This window comes from Nyctereutes procyonoides, unplaced genomic scaffold, assembly GCF_905146905.1.
Source record: "Nyctereutes procyonoides isolate TBG_1078 unplaced genomic scaffold, NYPRO_anot_genome, whole genome shotgun sequence".
Lineage (NCBI taxonomy): Eukaryota > Metazoa > Chordata > Mammalia > Carnivora > Canidae > Nyctereutes > Nyctereutes procyonoides.
Genome location: NW_026575049.1, coordinates 14,217,728 through 14,237,030, shown reverse-complemented (window position 1 = coordinate 14,237,030; position 19,303 = coordinate 14,217,728).

Sequence of the window (19,303 nt, the reverse complement as noted above, 5' to 3'; positions counted from 1 at the left end):
GCTAAAGACAAAGCCTTTAAGACCGATTATAATAACATAGCAGGAGGTAAACTACAGTCAGGAACTGGGCATTGTATTTAAGTGGGATTTCCCTGGAATGAGACCCTGAGGATGAGGGATTTGAGGGTTAGAGAATCCCAGGACACACTGCAGGAGAAGGAGGCCATGCGACAGGGAGCAGAAGGAAATCAGTGACGGGAACGTGATGGGATGCATTCCTTTTGTGGACACCTGAGCCTCAAGCCCCCTGAACCCACTGCCTCACGGCTGGTTTCTACTGAGGCACAAGGAACCTGGGCTCCTGAGCCTCCCAATCCCACCTGCTGCGTGCTAGGCCTACTACCTGCAACCGGCCCTGTGGAGGCCCAGGAGGAGGCCCACATGCAGGGGCCCCCGGTGTTCCCGGGAGCCAGCCCCGTGGGTGAGGACAGGGTGCTGCCGGGCTAGCAGAGGGCAGGCAACAGCTTCTGCTCGTGTGGGCGCCTCCCAAGGCTCAGAACCGCTCGCACCCCGTGACAGCATCGCTACAGACGCCTCTTCTTCAGGTTCCTGGCTGGTCAAGATCTCTTCAGGAAAGAAGACCTACAAGACTTAATGGAACAAACTGCTGTCCTAGGTACTGATCCTTCCCCCCTCCAGCATTCATTCTAGACCCCCTTCTCTTTGGACATCCTTTGGTTCTCCTATGTGTCAGTGGGTATGGAAACAGGGAGACACACTTTGCTGAAGGCCCTGAGTCCTGAAATGGTCCTCACGGCCCCGGTGTGGGCATCATAACAAGATCAGTCAGGCCGTATAGTGACTCCTGCATCTGCCTGCGGGTGTGCCCACACGAGGAGCCCCAAACCACAGGGCGGCAGCTTTAGGTTTCAATTTAGTTGAGCATTGACTGCGTCCTGGGTGTAATCCCCACCCTGTTCCCAACCCTATTTAGTCTGTTAGGGGCTAAATTGAGGGACAGAAAGCATGAATCCTCTAAGTGGATAAATACAAGTAATGATGAGCTGAAGACATTCTGCTTATACCGTTTGTTTGACAGACTCCTATATTTTAGCAATTCACATTGCGGACTCATGGATTTGACGTAGACAGTGCCGCAACTTGAGGAGCCACGCTCTGCTACTATGGGATGTCTTCTCCAAGCTGATGCCTTACGGGCACTTTGGAGAGGCCTTTCCGACACATCAGGTCACCTATCGGTTGCACAGTCAAGTGCCCCTTGTCATACTCCCTAAATCCCAGAGTGGGTCCTGAGTCCTAGGTGATGGGAGGTGGGGATCCCTTGACAATAAATCTGAAATTCTGTGAGCCCTTGGACAATTCTGGTAACTGAGGCACTACTGACAGGGACACACAGCAATTTCAGGAAAGATGAATTACTGCCAATATAACCAATTGCCGCCAAGTGACTGGCTGCTTTCCTACAAAGACAATACTACATTGAGAGTTTAGCGTTAAGTTCTACAGTTGGCTGGTCAGATACTGAGCTGCGGATAACCCTTGTTGGACAAGGATTCACACTACTAGGCTCCGAGATAGCTGTGATCGCTGCCACCATAGCGTCTCTGCTCATGAGCCAGTCATGCAAATACCAGGGTGGAAAAATAGAGCGTTGTTGTCAAGAAACCAGCATGAGGTCTTGCCCAGCTAACAAGTCCGTGCAACGTGAATATTCCCTCCAAGCCCAGAGAGATGAGCGCACTGCAGGTCTTGAAAGCGGACATGGACTAGGCCTTCCTTTATAACCTGGCTTCTATATACCCACCCTAGAAGTGGCCAGTTGATGTCTGGGTCTTCTGGGCTAAGTGTTGGCCCAGCACTTGTCTCTAAGTACTCTGGAAAGATCCAGGTATTTCTCCTCTCCCCCATGTATGCTGTGCCGTTAAAGGGAAGGGGATGAGAGGAAGGCCACTGAATGTGCCTTCTATGTATAGTCCCCCTTCAGCCCTTTCCGTCAATAACCCAGTGTCTGAAAACTGTCTCAAGTCTGGAAACCAGATTGTGATTTTCCATCACAAAGGCTGGGATCAATCTTCCCTCTTGTTCTTGGCCTTCTTTGATTACGTAGGCCATGGTCAGCAAACCCGTTCTGCGGAGAGCCACGTAGTAAAATGGCCTGGCGGTGTGCCCACACGGGCCATCAGTCTCCCGCTGTACCTGCTTGACTTTGCCCCCGTCGCACAGAGCAGCCGTAAACAGCAGGTAAGCAAACGGATGCAGCTCGGTTCCACGGGCAGATGATGTCGTTAACCCACTGGCTGTCGTCCACCAAACCCAACACGGGGTCATTACTGGCTGCCCATCATCTCACCCATGAGAGATCTATGATCCATCAGCTAAGGTGGACCCGCCAAACGAGGCCTCCCTCCCTCAGCCATTCTGACCTTCATGCCCATCATGATAGGTACATATACTCTGTGGTCGCAGGTGAAGCGCGGCCATCAGCTACCAAATGTGCCGTAATTTTATTATCCATATTGACCCCGGAGAGGTAAGCTCTATACAAGCATTTTTCTATCAGCAGAAACTGACAATCACTGTGACACGTCTCGGGCTGCCCTTTCATAGTGAATTCCTTTCCACTTTAGTTAAAAAAAAAAAAAAAAAAGTGTCCTCAGAACCCTTCCAGAAAACATAGTCAGGCGGTATTTTTTTCTAGACTTACAAACTGAGCGCATTTTCGTTCCGACATGCTCATTCTCTGCATCATGCGGTATTTTGCTACCATAGGTCTAGCAAGGCTGCTTTGCGGGCCATCATCTCACACTTTGAAGAGTCAGACCAGGAAAACAATAGGACCAGCTCAGAATCCTATTTCCCTACTGCTAAATCCTGGGTTGGGACAGACGTGTGCACTCCCCAGTCCTAGGTTCCGCCCTCCTAAGCCTGTACCCCTAGTGCAGCATTTAGAGACTCACTCTGGGGCATGTTTTCCCCCTTTCTGGTAGGATAATCTACCCCGAGCCCATTGCTCTTCTGGTAAATCATCCCTCTCCTCCCCACCAGTTACAGTATGGTCGGTCCCAGACTTACGAAGGTTCGACGTACGCTATCTTTTCACTCTATGATGGCCCGAAAGCAATACACATTCAGTAGAAACTGTACTTAGACTTTGAATTTTGGTCTTTTCCCAGGTAGGGATATGCCAGGGGATATTATCACAGGATGCTGGGCGGAGGCGTGAGCCACAGCTCCCAGTCAACCACCCGCTCACACCGATCACACACCCCAACAACCCTTGTGTACCCACACAATCCCTCTGTTGTTCAGTCCCGTATTCAAGTACATGAGATATTCCACACTCTAGTATAAAACGGGCGTAATGTTAGGTCATTTTGCCCAGTGGTGGGCTCGCGTGAGTGTTCTGAGCACGCCGAAGGCAGGTCCGGCTCCACTGGGACGATAGGTTGGTGATGTGTGTTGAATGCGTTTCAACTTATGATATTTTCAACCCGTGATGAGTTTATCAGGACACAAACATATCGAGGCCCTCACTGCCCTTTACTTCTGGAGCCAAGCTGATGCGATCCTGTCTACTGGCCTTGAGGCCAAGACTCTGAGAGGCAGAGGAAGATCCCAAGCAAGGCAAGTGTGCGAACCGGGAGAGGCTCTCTCCTCCTGCAAAGAGGGGGATGTAGAACAACTGCTGACCTAGAATATTTAGGGAAATAGGGGAAACCAAGCTTCCTGAGTCTGTTTACCCAGATATCTCCATCCAGCTCTAAGGGTCCTCCTCCTTCCCTCTCAGGTCTTGACTTTGATGTAAGAAGGCAGGTAATCTAACCTACTACATAACAGCGCCATTCAAAAATTCAGATTTTTCTGCTATACCCTATCCCCTCAGCTGCAAGATTTGAGATTCTCTTTGTTGGCACCATGGAGACCTCCTGGCTTTTGTGCAATCCCTTTGTTATATGGTAGCTGACCCGAGTCCTGCATATTCTCCCTTCAGGACTTCTATGGAGACTAGCAAAAGTAGCAAATCCACTCCAGGTGCCATATAATAACAAGGGCCAGGGCTGTAACACCAGCCAGTGCACCCCCTGCCACCTGCGCCTCATCACAACTCGTCCCAGGTAAGAGCTCACGTCATTGTGATGTCAGGCACACGCAGGCTTGCAGCCATCAATCACCCAGCTGTGAGGCACTTCCCAGGAGTCTGATTACCCCAGGTCACTCTCCTCCTTCCATGAGGTTCACGACAGGGCATGCTGAATGAGGCTGTGCCCATTAGGAGGATTTTCCCTCACTGCTGCCTCGCACAGCTGCCTCTCGGTGGTAGTAGCGTACTACCAGTAGCCAACATACCAAGCAAGCCACCCCTGGCCCAGGCCCCGGTGTTTTCTCCTCCACTAACTAGGCCTAAGGAACAACCCAAGGGGCCATCCCTGTGAGCTTATGGAGAGCGAGTGATGGACTTCTGATTACCTTCTGACCGATGAGCTCACACCAAGAGTCGGCTTGTAGTGCTAGGTTGAGTTTCTCAACAGCGTACCCTACACACCCTAAGGAAAGGGTCTAAGGATGAGCAGCTTAGTGGAAAGCTGTGCCCAAAAGGTTCTGGCAGGAGAAAGAGGGAAATAAGGAAACAAAGTCAACTAAAGAGTGTGCCATCTCTGCCATAGCAGGTGACTGCTATGGGCAACTAAAACCAACCATGCTGGAGAGCTCTGGAGACCATGTGAAAATGCCTGAAATTTAGCCTTCCTGGGATGCCCAGGTGGCTCAGTGGATGAGCGTCTGCCTTGGGCCCAGGACGTGACCCCGGGTCTGGGGATCGAGTCTCACATCAGGCTCCCTTCATAGAGCCTGCTTCTCCCTCTGCCTGTGTCTCTGCCTCTCTCTCTCTCTAATTAATAAATAAATAGGTCTTAAAAAAAAAAAAGCTAAGGTATCACATAAACACTTGCAAAGACTTAAAAGAGGTCACTTGTTTTCCTTTCTTGTCACCCTCAACGTTCCTGGTCAACAAGTGGTCCCTCTCCACGCAGCCATTCAGAAGCCAAGGCTGTGACACTTCTGCAATGTTCAATATGCAGCCTCCAAGGCCACGCTGAAAATCACCCTTTCAGCCAGGAAAAGGGGAGGGAACAGAAGGCAGAGATTTTTTTTTTTCTTGCAAGCAGGTGTATTGAAGCTTCCAGACATCATTTCTGCTTATCAGCAAAATTTTTGTCACATGATATCCTAGCACTTAGCAACCAAGCTATCTGGCAATCGTTGTTCATAGCTGGGAAGCCGCATTCCAACAAAACTTATTTTTTCCATGAAAGTAAAGGAGAACAGATTTTAGGGTAGGTTTTAGGAGAACTAGAGGGGATTCTGGATAATGACTAAAGTTCATGAGAACAAGAAATAATTATAAATACATTATTCAAAGTTGCAAAATTAATGTAAGTATCAAAAATTAGGAGAAAAAGAGGATTATATGTTCTATTTTTTATTTTTTTTAAGGTTTCATTTATTTATTCATGAGAGACACACAGAGAGAGGCAGAGACACAGGCAGAGGGAGAAGCAGGCTCTATGCAGGGAGCCCGATGCGGGACTCGATCCCAGGACTCCGGGATCATGCCCTTAGCTGAAGGCAGACGCTCAACCACTGAGCCCCAAAGGCGTCCCTATTTTTAATTTTTTGAGGCAACTCCATAGTGACCGCCCCAATTTACAGCCCCACCAGCAGTGCATGAAGGTTTCCCTTTCTCCACATCCTTGCCAACACTTGTTTTTTCTTGTCTTTTTGATTCTAGCCATTTTGACATGTCAGGTAATACCTCATTATGGTTTTGACTTATATTTCCCTGATGATTAGTAATGTTGAGTATCTTTTCTTGCCCCAGTAGGCCATTTATATGTCCTCTTTGAAAACATTTATTTTCAGTTCTTTTGCTTATTTTCAGATTTTTTTTCTGTTATTGAGATATACGAGTTTTAAAAATATATTTTGGATATTAGCCACTTCTCAGATACATGATTTGCAAATATTTTCTTCCATCCATGAGTTTTGTTGTTGTTGTTGATTGTTTTTCTTTTATTCTTTTTTAAATTTTTTAAAAAAAATTTTTACAGTCCCACTTGGGTGTATATACATAGAAAATGAGAAGAGGATATCAAAAATAGGTCCGCACTCCCATGTTCATAATAGCATTATTCATAATAACCAAGATATGGCAATAATATGTCTGTCAACTGATGAATGGATAAAGGAGATGTGCTGTCTACCTACAATAGAATATTATTCAACCATGAGAAAGAAGGAAATCTTGCCAACTGAGATGGCAAGGTCGGATCTTGAAGGCATTATGCTAAGTGCGATAACTCAGAAAAGACAAATTCTGTGTGATATCACTTAGACGTGGAATCTACAAACACCAAATCTGTATAAATAGAGAGCAGAACAGTGAGGTGCTGGGGTGGGGGGTGAGGGGAAAGGTGGAGAAATGGGATGTTGGTCAAAGAATACAAACTTCTACTTAGAAGATTAATAGATTCTAGAAATCTAATGTATAACATTGTGATCATGGCTCACAGGACTATATTGTACATGTGAACATCGCCAGCTGAATAGATTTTCAATGTTCTCGCCATAAAAAGGAAATGGTAATTATGAGATGTGATGGAGGTATTAGCTAACATTACAGTAGTAATCATACTGCAATATATATTTATATACATATTTCAAATCAACATATTGTACATTTTAGTCTTACATAATGTTATAATGTCACTTATATCTCAATAAAGTCAAAAAGACATAAGGCACATTTTACCTGTAGACAGTTAAAAAAAGAAAAAAAAAGGAGAAGGAAGTGAATCAATATAAAGAAGCCAAATACTCATGTTTCATCAAAGGCAGTTGATAGCAATAGGCTAAAGGAAATAATAGACTTTCATTCATATAATTTAGTGGCTTGAGAGTAACCACCAAAATAATTCAAAGCAAATAAAACATTTAAAAAAATAGCTGCTTTCAGATATGAGTGTGGAAAGGGGAGAGTAAAATTTAATTTTTACCATTGCTTTGAATATAATTAGAATACATTTGGAGGGGCACCTGGGTGGCTCAGTGGTTGAGCATCTGCCTTTGGGTCAGTTCATGACCCCAGGGTCCCAGGATCCAGTCTCACATCAGGGTCCCTGCATGGAGCCTGCTTCTCCTTCTGCTTCTGTCTCTCATGAATAAGTAAAATCATAAATAAATAAATAATAAATAAATAAATAAATAAATTTAAAAATAAATAAAAATAATAAATAAAAATATTTTTTAAGTGTGTTTGGGAAATATAAAAAATAAAGTAGGTCTTGACTGGCCGATATAAAATAATTTCTAAAATATGTTGTTGGGGCACCCAGGTGGCTCAGTTGGTTAAGTGACTGACTCTTGATTTCAGCTCAGGTCATGGTCTCAACATCATGAGATCAAGCTCTCTCCGGGCTCTGTGCTCAGTCTGCTTGAGGATGCTCTCCCTCTCCCCGGCCCCTCCTCCTACTCACACACTCTCTCTCTCAAATAAATAAATAAATAAATAAATAAATAAATAAATAAATACATAAATAAATACATAAATAAATCTTAAAAAGATATATTATTAACTGCTAAAAGCAAAGCACATAACAGTACACTTAACGCAACCCCCTTAATGTGAATAAGAAAGGATTTACACACACACACACTAAACAGAATAAGCTTGTTTACACTTACAAATATTTTTAGAAAGATACATAACGATTTTCATAGCAGTTACCACGGATGACTGAAATTGCGGATCAGGAGTTTAGATTAGAAAAGAAAATATTTCAACATTCTAGTTTTTTTTTTTTTAAATCCACTTCCATTCACTACTTTTGTTCCCATAGATTTCAAAGTTATGTTTACAGGGAAAGTAAACCCAAAAGGCTAAAAAGTCCAACACTCTCAACTACATCTTCTGGCCATGCCACTTAAACCGCGGACTATTTTATATTCCTCGGTGTTCACTGCAGGCGTCTGTCTTCCATCAGTTGGAATCACTGAGTTATAACACTACAGAGTTGCATTAATCCAGGCAAAGAAGAGCACCCTCCTTCCTCACGTTTCCCATCAGTGCTGTCTGAGTGACTTCCATCCATGGAGAACGAGACAGTTCTAAGTTAGCGTGCATTCATTCATCCATTTATCAATTCATCCATCTCCTTAAAATTTCAAGTCAGGAGCAGCAACAAAATCATTAGAAGCAGCTGATGAAAACATCATGATGGTGATGGATGGTGGAAAGAGAATTTCTGGAGACAGTGATGTTCCAGCACAGGTATTTGCATTATTCAAAGAAGCTCTGACAGCTTGGGCCGGAGTCGGAAGACAAACTTAGCCTTTGTCCCAAATTTTTTATTCTTTTTTATCACAATATCTTTCAACATGATAGCCCTTGGGGGCAAATATTAAAAGGGGGAGGCTTATTAATAATACCTCCTTCTCTAGAACACTGTAATGAGTTTGATTACTTAAGTATGGCGGTCGTCCTGACGCACCTGCTCACCTGTACTCGCTCCATACAGCCAAAGAGAAATGATGACCACTTTCAGGATAATATGCATTCATGAGTGATGTTTTTAACATAAGGTGAAATTTCCATTTCCACATAATGAAACTTTTTATGATGTGATTATTTTTACTCTTCAGCTGGCCTGATGCATTTTCTTTCTTCAAAAGTGAGCACGTGTGCCATATACTTTATGCATTTAGGTCCCTCTGGCCGTGAAGAACATCACTCGGACGTTACCTTTGCCTGATGCTTCTGATCACACGCATGCCTTTCAAGTCGTTCTTTGGGATGTTTATTTCAGTCATTGAAAAGCCTGATGTTGGTTTAATTCCCACCCTTCCCCTGTGATAGGACAGGCATGCTACTGAGTGAGATTGTGCGTTCTCTTGGGCCAAGACCGGAGTTGTGAGTTCTTAGGGTCATGGAGGCCAAATGAGAAAACAGGAAAAAACAAAAACAAAAACAAAACACGCCAGCAAACATGCCTAACACCGAAATGGCAGGCGGTGATTCAGAGGGCCACAAAGTCTGAGGTATCAGAGGCAGACTCCAGACTAGAGACACGGAGAAAGAGAAGCCTAGAGCTAGGAAATGAGTACAAGAAAAAGAAAATTGGACAAGAGGTTGCAAGTGTCCTCAGGCAATCGCCTGAAATAGGGGTCAGTCCAGGATCTGCGACAACATCTTCGCAGGTAGAGTCACTGTATGCAGTCGTCCAGCTTGCACAATGCATAAAAGTAGCAGAGGGTGCAAGTGGGGGTGACCTCTTTGCGTCTCATCTGCCCAAAGGCTCCGTATTAGTCCAGTGGGCTGGGCTCAGGTTAAGTGGCCAAGCATCCACTTAGCTGCATTGTGGCTTTTGGACACATCCCCTTCTCCACCCTATCACAGTCCATCCTCCCCCAGTCGAATAGCAAGCGCATGAAAATACACAACAAAAGATGGATGACAAAAACAACAAGAGAAAGGAGGCAGAAGTTAGAGGACTAATGAAAAGATGCCGAACAAAGAGCCTCTTGTTCATACTCAACCAGCTTGATCATGACTTAGGATTCTTGGTAGCGACTTTCCCACAGAATAAAAAAGATATTACTGGGTGCAGACCGTTAGAGCAAGACCCAGGCCAATGAAACAATACTGTATTTACTCCTCTATTTTGTTAATGATGGGATTGCATCATTTAATTCTACAAATAGGTATTGAGTTACTACTGTATACATCCCAGGGGGCATTCCAGAAGATGCTATGGCTTCTGCTGTCATGGAGTTTATAACCCAGTGGGAGGAAAATCAGCAATCCTCCTGAGATGTGCTTTCCAATCAAAAGGAATACAAAGGGTGGAACAATGGAACAGTGGAGTTGGGGGTAAGGGGTGTGCTGATGCAGGCTGCCCCGCGTCTTTGCAGTAGTAGCTGAGAGTTCATGGACGTGCATACTGGCAGTGCATTCTATATAAAATCAGTGCGTGGCTCTTGAGTTATAGACACATTAATAAAATAACGAATGCCCTGTGGAAATTAGACAAGTGTTCTGATGCTCCGAATTTTAATTGACAGTAAAAAATCTGGTTACAGACACTAGGGAGGGATCACATTCTTATGAAAATGGGAAAATGGTTGCATAGAAGGGCAGGGAAATAGCACATCTGCTGTGAGAGGCAGTTCTGCTTCATCCCAACCCTCTAATATTTTCTAACAAAGAAGCCCATTTTCCCACCGTCTCCAGAATCCAGAAGACTTGGATTTGAATCCCATCATCACACCACTGGCTACTGGGCTCTTCAAGTGTCATCATCTATAAAAAATGGTAATAAGACTTGCCAATAATGGAGGGTTAAATGAGAAAATGGGAAAAAATGTGTAGCTCGAAATGCACCATGTGGTCTTACAAGTAAAATGAATTGTATCGTTGGTGAGGAATATTTATTTTGATATGATTTAGAGGACAAACTGGCCCTGGCCATCGCCGGTGCAGAGAGAGAAGACTTGAGGTTTCCTATCTGTTGCCGGAGACCTCCTCGCAGACACAGGACCAGAGCTCCCTGTTTCTCACTTGCCCTGGGGGACCAGCAGATATCGAATACTTCCATTAATGTATAGCTCAAGTGTGAGCTGTCATTTCGTGAGACAGAAGGAGGAGTGGAAATGTGACTTGTGGGTGAACATTATATTGCTGCCACAACAAATTACCAAAAATTGAGTTCTTTTCTTTTTTGTAAAGATTTTATTTATTTATTCATGAGAGACACAGAGAGAGGCAGAAACACAGGCAGGGGGAGAAGCAGCCTCCCTGCAGGGAGCCCGATGTGGGACTCAATCCCAGGACCCCGGGGTCATGCCCTGAGCCCAAGGCAGGTGCTCAACTGCTGAGCCCCCCTGAGGGTTTTGTCTATTTAGCAGGGTATTTGCTATTTGTTTTGTTTTTTACTTTAATTTGAATGTCTTCAGGGGCATCATGTATATACTTAGGAGTTCTGTGTTCCCCAGCATTCCTCATGCTCTGACTCTGGCTCATTCACAAAAATTGTCTTACATCCCTTGCCTCTGAAAGCATCTGGGTTTTCAAAGTCTACCTGGAGGGACACCTGAGGGGCTCAACGGTTGAGCATCTGCCTTTGGCCCAGGGTGTGACCCCAGGGTCCTGGGATCGAGTCCCACATCGGGCTCCCCGCATGGAGCCTGCTTCTCCCTCTGTCTGTGTCTCTGCCTCTCTCTGTGTCTCTCATGAATAAACAAATAAAATCTTTAAAGAGAAAACCAAACATATGTATACAATAGAATATTCCTCAGCCATTAGAAACAACAAATACCCACCATTTGCTTCGACATGGATGGAACTGGAGGGTATTGTGCTGAGTGAAATAAGTCAATCAGAGAAGGACAAACATTATATGGTCTCATTCATTTGGGGAATAAAAAATTAATGAACGGGAATAAAGGGAAAGGAGAGAAAATGAGTGAAAATATCAGTGAGGGTGACAAAACATGAGAGACACCTAACTCTGGGAAATGAACAAGGGGTAGTGGAAGGGCAGGTGGGCGGGGGGTTGGGGTGACTGGGTGACGGGCACTGAGGGGGCACTTGATGGGATGAGCACTGGGTGTTATGCTATATGTTGGCAAATTGAACACCAATAAAAAATTTTAGAAAAATAAATAATTAATAAATAATTAATTAAATAAGTAATTAAATAAAAAGACAGGAAATATGTGTTGGGATGAATGTGGAAAAAAGGAAGCCCTTGGGCACTGTTGATGGGAATACAAACTGGTGCAGCCACTGTGGAGACAGTATGGAGGTTCCTCAAAAAATTAAAAACCGAAATGCCATATGATCCAAAAAAAAAAAAGAAAATCAAACAACCAAAGTCTACCTTGAAGTGAGGCCCACAGGAGACAGAGGAAGAGGATAGAAGTGGGCCAGGTGGGAGTCAAGCATGTATTTGGTCAGCGGAAGACAGAATGCCCTCATTCCAGCCTTCCCACCCCATGAGGATCGGAAGGGTGCTAGTAGGCCATCCTTTGTATTTTCCCTAACAACCAAAAGATGGTTCCTATCTTCAGGGATTCCATCATCAGTTGCCCGGATACTTCTCTGCTCCAAAAGGGAATTGGGAGCAAGAAGGCCAGAAAGGGAAATGTCTGCTGAGCTTAGCTGCACTAGTATATAGCAGACGCTCAGGAAACGGTGACCAGTTCCACTCTTTCAGGAAAGAGTCTGTCTCTCTTTTCATAAACCCATTCCTTAACCGTTTAGTAGAATGTCGACAAAGGAAGATCTGTGTGCTTGGCATCTATTGCACTGACAAATTCATAACATGAATAATTTCACAAGGAGTAGTAGAGCGACCCAACAGTTAAAAGCACAGGTTCTGGAACCAAGCTCCCGAGACCCAGGCCTCAGCCCTTTCACTTACCAGCTGCTTCCAACTTAGGGAAGTTATTTAACTCCTTTTGTGCTTTACTTGTCTCATCTGTTTAAGTATAATGGAACCTGCTGTAAAAGTTTTCATGAGGATCAAATAGGAGATGATCTGTATAGAGCAGCTATTCAATAAATCTGAATATTATTATTATTATTATTATTATTATTAAAGCATCTTAATTGTTTTTATATCTGTGATCTTTTCCTTAAAGGCTGGGGTGACGTATCTGTGAAACACTAAAGTGTTGTTCTTAAATTTTGTGTTTAAGATTTTTAAAATGTCGGGGATGTGGGTGGCTCAGTTGATTAAGCACCTGCCTTGGGCTCAGGCCATGATTTCAGGATCCTGGGATTGAGCCCCACAGTGGGGAGGCTGCTTGTCCCTCTGTCCCTTCCTGGCTCCTGCTCTCTCTGTCTCTCTCTCTCTCTCCAATAAATAAATAAAATCTTAAAATAATTTTAAAACAATATTTTTTTTAAAGTTACTAGCTTCTCACCAGTGGCTCAAAATTCCTGGAGGACATCAGAGTAAACTGATCTTTCAGGAAAGATTCAAAGTGGGGGGGGGGATAGAGCAGGGGTAGGACAATAGATGGGAATGTGTGCAAAGAGGTGGGAGTGTAAGTGACAGAGATAATATGACGTTGTGGCATTTATACCTTAACCAGGGGTAGATTTTCCACGAAGGTAATGAAGCCTTGGGACACCTCACAAGACAGTACTCTTCCAAAGCTTAGGAGGAGGCCCAGCAACATGGGGACCTAGCTATGTGCTGGCACTTGCACGGTCATTTTCTCTCCTTCTTTTTCCATCTTTCAGCTTTCCTGAGGTACAACTGACAAAACAGTGAAATATGTGATATATTTGATATACGCACACATTAGGAAAGGATTGCCCCCATCGAGTTAACGCATCCATCACATATTTACCATTTGTGAGTGTGGATGAGAGAACATTTAAGTTCTACTCCTCAGTGAAATTCCTGGTGTACAACTCCTTCATAATCATTGCCACATTATCCTCAAGGGCAGGAGCCATTTATTTCCTTTATTGTGACTTCTAAACATACCGCATTTCTAGCGTATTGTATGTTTCAATGAATTTTTTAGTGTAAGGATGATTAAAGGAATGGAATAAATGAAGAGAGATTTAAAAATTGTTGCATAGACGTTACTTCTTATGAATAAATCTTGCCTTCCCAAGAAATATTTCAATGTGTCATTGACAAGTGTCACGTCTTTTCTCTCTGCATTAGTCTCTTGAGTACTTATCACAGTACAGAGCACATTGTAAATACTTCTTAATTGATTAAATATTGTCAGCAAGGCAATCTAAAACACACTCCATTTAACTTGTGTGATAGAAAAGTTAGAGAGTGCCACAGAGAAGAAAATCGGGACAAATAAAAACCAACTTCTACCCAGAAGGTGGAAGATTTACCTCCTTCCTTAATATCTTAAAAAAAAATACTGATTACCCAGTTTAGGAAAGAATACATGATAAGAAGCCCACAACCATTTTCATTTTGTAGCCGAAGCCAGTTGGAGTCATTAGATCCTTTCACAGATTAATCTAATTTAGGATTTTATTTTCCCATGCCTTGGAAATACATATTGTTTGCATTTATATTGATTTCAAAGTACGTAGCTCTGGGTTCTGCACACAGTAAATGTTGGTATAATTTATATGGTCTAATTGCAGAAAAAGTCTAAGTAAAACTTAAAGAATAGGGATCCCTGGGTGGCGCAGCGGTTTAGCGCCTGCCTTTGGCCCAGGGTGCGATCCTGGAGACCCAGGATCAAATCCCATGTCGGGCTCCCAGTGCATGGAGCCTGCTTCTCCCTCTGCCTATGTCTCTGCCTCTCTCTCTCTCTCTCTCTCTCTCTCTCTCTCTGTGTGTGTGTGTGACTATCATAAATAAATAAATAAAAATTTAAAAAAAGAATAAAACTGTTATCATCCCAATATAAATTTTAAAAAGTGGGAATCTGTGTTCTTTTTGGCTCTTCTAATAAATTCATAGTATTTTTTTTTGAAAAAAGCAAAATACTTTCTCTTTTTAAAAAATATTTATTTATTTTAGAGAGAGAGAGGAAGAGCGAGAGAGAGAGCAGGAGGAGGGGTGGAGGGAGGGAGAGAAAGACACTCAAGCAGACTCCCCACTGAGCACGGAGCCAGAGGCAGGGATTAATCCGAGGACCCTGAGTCCAGACCTGAGCTGAAACCCAGGGTCAGATGCTTACCCGACTGAGCCACCCGGCACAGGAAACACTTGCTCTTAAACATCCCCATATTACCATTGAAAGTGCATGAAAGAAGATCAAGCTGAGAAAAATATGATCAGGGTTTGTAGAGGTACATGCCAAATAGAATCATTAGAAGTATTTAAGTATGTTTCAATGTAAACATTCCCTGAAAGGAATGTATTTTGTTCATTTATTTCTCTAAAATCTGGCACTTAAATGCAATCTAAGATTACAAGAATAAAATTAGCATAACATTATTGTAAATTAGAATAGCAAGGATATGGGCAGCAGCACATTATGAGATGCCACTGGAGAAAAATGGGTTTCCACCTACAGGAAATAGCAGGAATGCTCCCTCTTATATTTAAGTGACAAATAATCATTATCAATATATATATTTTTAGAACCACAACTATATTATTTGCCAAGTTTCTTTTCCTCCGAATGAAGCCTGGGCAAATGGCTGCACCTGAAATCACCCTGAACTGATGTGACATTACATGCCCTCAGTCCGTGGCGGTAATGACAATCGCAGCTACCATTTATTGACCGTGCATTCTATGCCAATAATTTCATATATGTTATTTTAAAATCCACATTATAAAAAAATAAAATAAAATAAAATAAAATATAAAATAAATAAATAAAATAAAATAAAATAAAATAAAATAAAATAAAATCCACACTATAACTCTAAGAGCTAAGTGTTATCCTCCCCCACTTCTAGAATTGATTTAACAGAAACCAAGAAAGTTCACGTTGTCCCAAAGACACAGACCGGAAGATGCAGAGTCAGGAATCAATCTGAGGTTCCAGCCCAGCTTTCATCCCCTGGGTTGGATTTATTCTGGGGAGAAATCTTGACTCCCCCAGGCTTCTATCAGGCTTGTTGTCAGGAAGGTTTCCTTCCTTGTAACTTTCCATTTCCTCTTTAAGTCTATTTCTTCCCAACTCTGCCCCCTAAGGAGAACAGCTGGTCAGTGCCCTTCTAATAACATTAACTGATTCACTGAGTAATTGAGTAATTTTTCTTATGAGAGATTTTTAAACCCCTAGAGAACCAAATATTTACTCACAGAAGGAAAAATACCTACATTAAACTAATCCAAGAAGAATGTTCCCTGAGCATCAAGCTCTCCCTATATTTTCAGTGTGTGAGGGATGGAAAAAGAAAAAAAAATCAGACAATGTAAGAGAGCCAGAAATAAAGATATTTTCTTCATTTTTTTTTTCCTCTTAACTATGATCTACAACTTGCTGACTACGGACAGAAAAGTTGATGGAAAGTCAAAAAATATTAAGAAAATACCCACGCAAACATTTTTAGTGTTTACATCCCAAACCAAATTGTCAAAAATTCCTTAAAGTATTATAAAAAAATGTTCACTACGGTAATATCTGGTTTTAGATAAGGCCCTTCTTCTCAAATTTATCATTCAATAATAACTTTGCAATTATTCTTATTTCATGGATATTTTTGCTGTTTCTTTATGTGAGCTCGCTCATCAGACTCATTTAATACCTCACTATGGTTTTACTTATTAATCTCTGCCTCTCCTTTGAAAAATAATCTGTGTTTAATGGCCACCTTATGTAATATGCAAGGCAGGACTCTCCCATACATTTCAAAAAGGGCAGCACTGAAATGTGTCAACAGACTTACCTTTGCATTAAAATCTCATTCATTCAAAAAAAAAAATCTCATTCATTCAATTACCAACCTGGGGGATTTTAGAGCCTTATTATAATTTATATATATATATTTTTTCATAGTGACTCCAGGGATTGGAATTTTGAATCATTCTGCTATTTCTCAAGGGATTACTGACATCATGGGAAAGATAAATGCCAATATAAATTAAAATAAAACACAAATTTAAAAATGCATGTAAATCACCAACTACGAAGAGCAAGACAGTTCTTTGCTTCTCTCAGGGTATTAAAACATCACTGCAGCTTCTAACATTTACCAGACTTGATAATGAATTCAAAAGGCAAGCCATTTTTTTTTCCTGAGTATAAGCATACCTCTAAGTCCTCCCTGAACCACCGCGGCTGGACTGCATAATTCATAATAAACTATCTCTAAAATAAAGGTGATTGAAAATTAGTATGTTTCTAAGGAGATAAAGAAGAAATTAATGTCTTTGGTGAATGAGTGAATGAATGAATATATGAATGAGTGCTGAAGTAATTGTGTTGCTCAGTTATTATTCCAATTTGTATTTCCCTCCCTCGTCCTTACTCTGAAATTTCCAGGATATGGTTAAACCCGCAAGTCCACAAGAGAAAGTCCTTGGGAAAGTAATGCCCTTCCCTTACTTCTGGTTTTCAATTCCACGTAGTGCTCTTCTGTGTGTCTATCTAACCAATGTGCTGGACGCCCAGCATGTACCAGAGTCTGTGCAAGTCACAAAGAATCAAAGATGAACAAAAACAATCTTGTCCTCCATGTGTTGACATTCTAGTAGGGGATGCATGGATACACAGATTATCCCTTGTATAATGACTGAGGTATGAGTCGGTGAAATGAAAGTACAGAAAAAGGCAATGACCCACTTGGCATAGCACCCATCACATCGCATTTGAAGCCTGTACATTCCTGTCACTTGGCATAAATTTCACCCATGCATGCTAAACGTGAACCACAAAATTACCAAATTGCTCCATAAATACTGCCAGCCCGCTGTGAAAAGTGTAATAACGGCTAATTTTTACCGAGTGCTCACTCTATGTCAGGCATTGTTGTGGATTTTTAATGTATATCTGCTCAGTTAATCCTCCAATTCCCTATATTAGTTTTGATTATTAAGTCATTTCACAGATGAGGACGCTAAGGCAAGAGAGGTCAGGTTACTTTCTCCAGGCAGAACTAGAAAGTAGACCTAAAATTCAGACTCAGACTATCTGACTCTGGATACCTCGTTCTCAAAAACTCTATCCCACTGCTTTCTAACGATAGAAAGCGCAACAACTAGGAAATTTGGGTTCTAAACGATAAATGAAAGGAAATACTCTATTTAGCACCCAGACTTCTCAGAAACATCATTTTTATTCCAATGGTTCACTTCCTAATAGAAAGTTGATGCTGATATCAAGAAAGTCTGAGTTTTAACCTTTCTTTTAATATTTCCTTGAATGCATACAAAACATCTGTTAGTACAATGAGGGTAATGATACCTACTCTTCAGGACTTTTGAGAGGATTAAATGATACAATATTAATATTTGATATTAAAAGCTTGGTACCTAGCGTGGGTTCAATAATGATGAGTCACCCATTACAATTGGCCCTTCTAGGCTAGGTTTCCATCGCAAATTTGTAGTAAAATAACATCCTACGTATTTGTCATCATAGTTCAGAAACACGGCTACCAAGTTTTTGTGAGTTCAGGTCGCAAGAGTAACAAGCTGCATTTGTTCTTGAGTCACTTCTAATTCTTCTTCATCAAGCCACAGGTGCATCAGCAAATCCTGTGGATTTTATCTTTTTTAAGTAGCCTGGATCCAACGCCCCCTTATTGAGACAGGGAAACCAAAGGGACCCCATGAGAAGAAAAAGTTGGGTTTTTTTCCCCTTTGCTTCTTATCTAACTTCTATTCTTGCTAGGACCTGCACCCCCACGCCGCTCTACACATGCCTCAGAATACAAATAGAGTATGTCCTCCATTAAGGGACAGGAGGTTAATGATTTCTCTAGAATAGATCACATCTCAAAATGACCAAAAGGAGGATGACCAGATGAAGCCATCATACACATACCCAGACCATCAGTGGTAGATGTCTTGACCCCAAGACCTATGGCTTCAGGGAAGACTCATGATGGACACCTGGACCTTGTCCTTGTTGGGATCAGTTCCTGGATGCCTGAGATGACCTGTGCCCCAGACCACAATTGCCAGTAAAGGCCCCCAATCCCCAAACAAAGATGAGATGCCCTCCTTTCCTTTCTGAGTCTCCAAAACAATCCGCTCTATTTTCAATAAACTCTGCTCTCACCTCCTCCAGGCTCACATTTGATTTCCATCCTGTGTGAAGCCAAGGACCCTCGTAGCTTGTCTTGCAGGACCCCCTCTGGTCCTCAGATCCTGCCTGCTGGTATCATTATAACCAGCACCAGTACCAACCTGGCCGGCAGCATCATCCCTCCCATGAATTAATTGCCATGACCTCCTTCCTGTACTTGTTCCCTAGGGTTTTTGTAAAAACAAAAACAAAAAACAATGCCACAAACTGAGGATTGAAAACAATAGAAATTTATTCTTCATTTATAGAGGCCTAAACTCTAAAATCAGGGTGTCATCAGGGCCATGCTCCATCTGAAGGTTTTAGGAGTGGATCTAGATTCTGGCCTCTTCCTAGCTCCTGGTGGTTGCTGGCATTCCTTGAATCACGCAGCATAACTCCAAGCTCCATCTCTGCCATCGTATGGCCTTCTCCCCATGTATGCCCAACTCTCCTTCTTATAAGGACACCAGGCATTGGATTAGACAGCCCTAATCCACTCTGAACTCATGCTAACTTGATTAAAACTGCAAAGACTCCATTTCTAAATTAGGTCATATTCATAGGTATGGGGGTGGGGGTAAGGATTTCAACATATCTCTTGTGT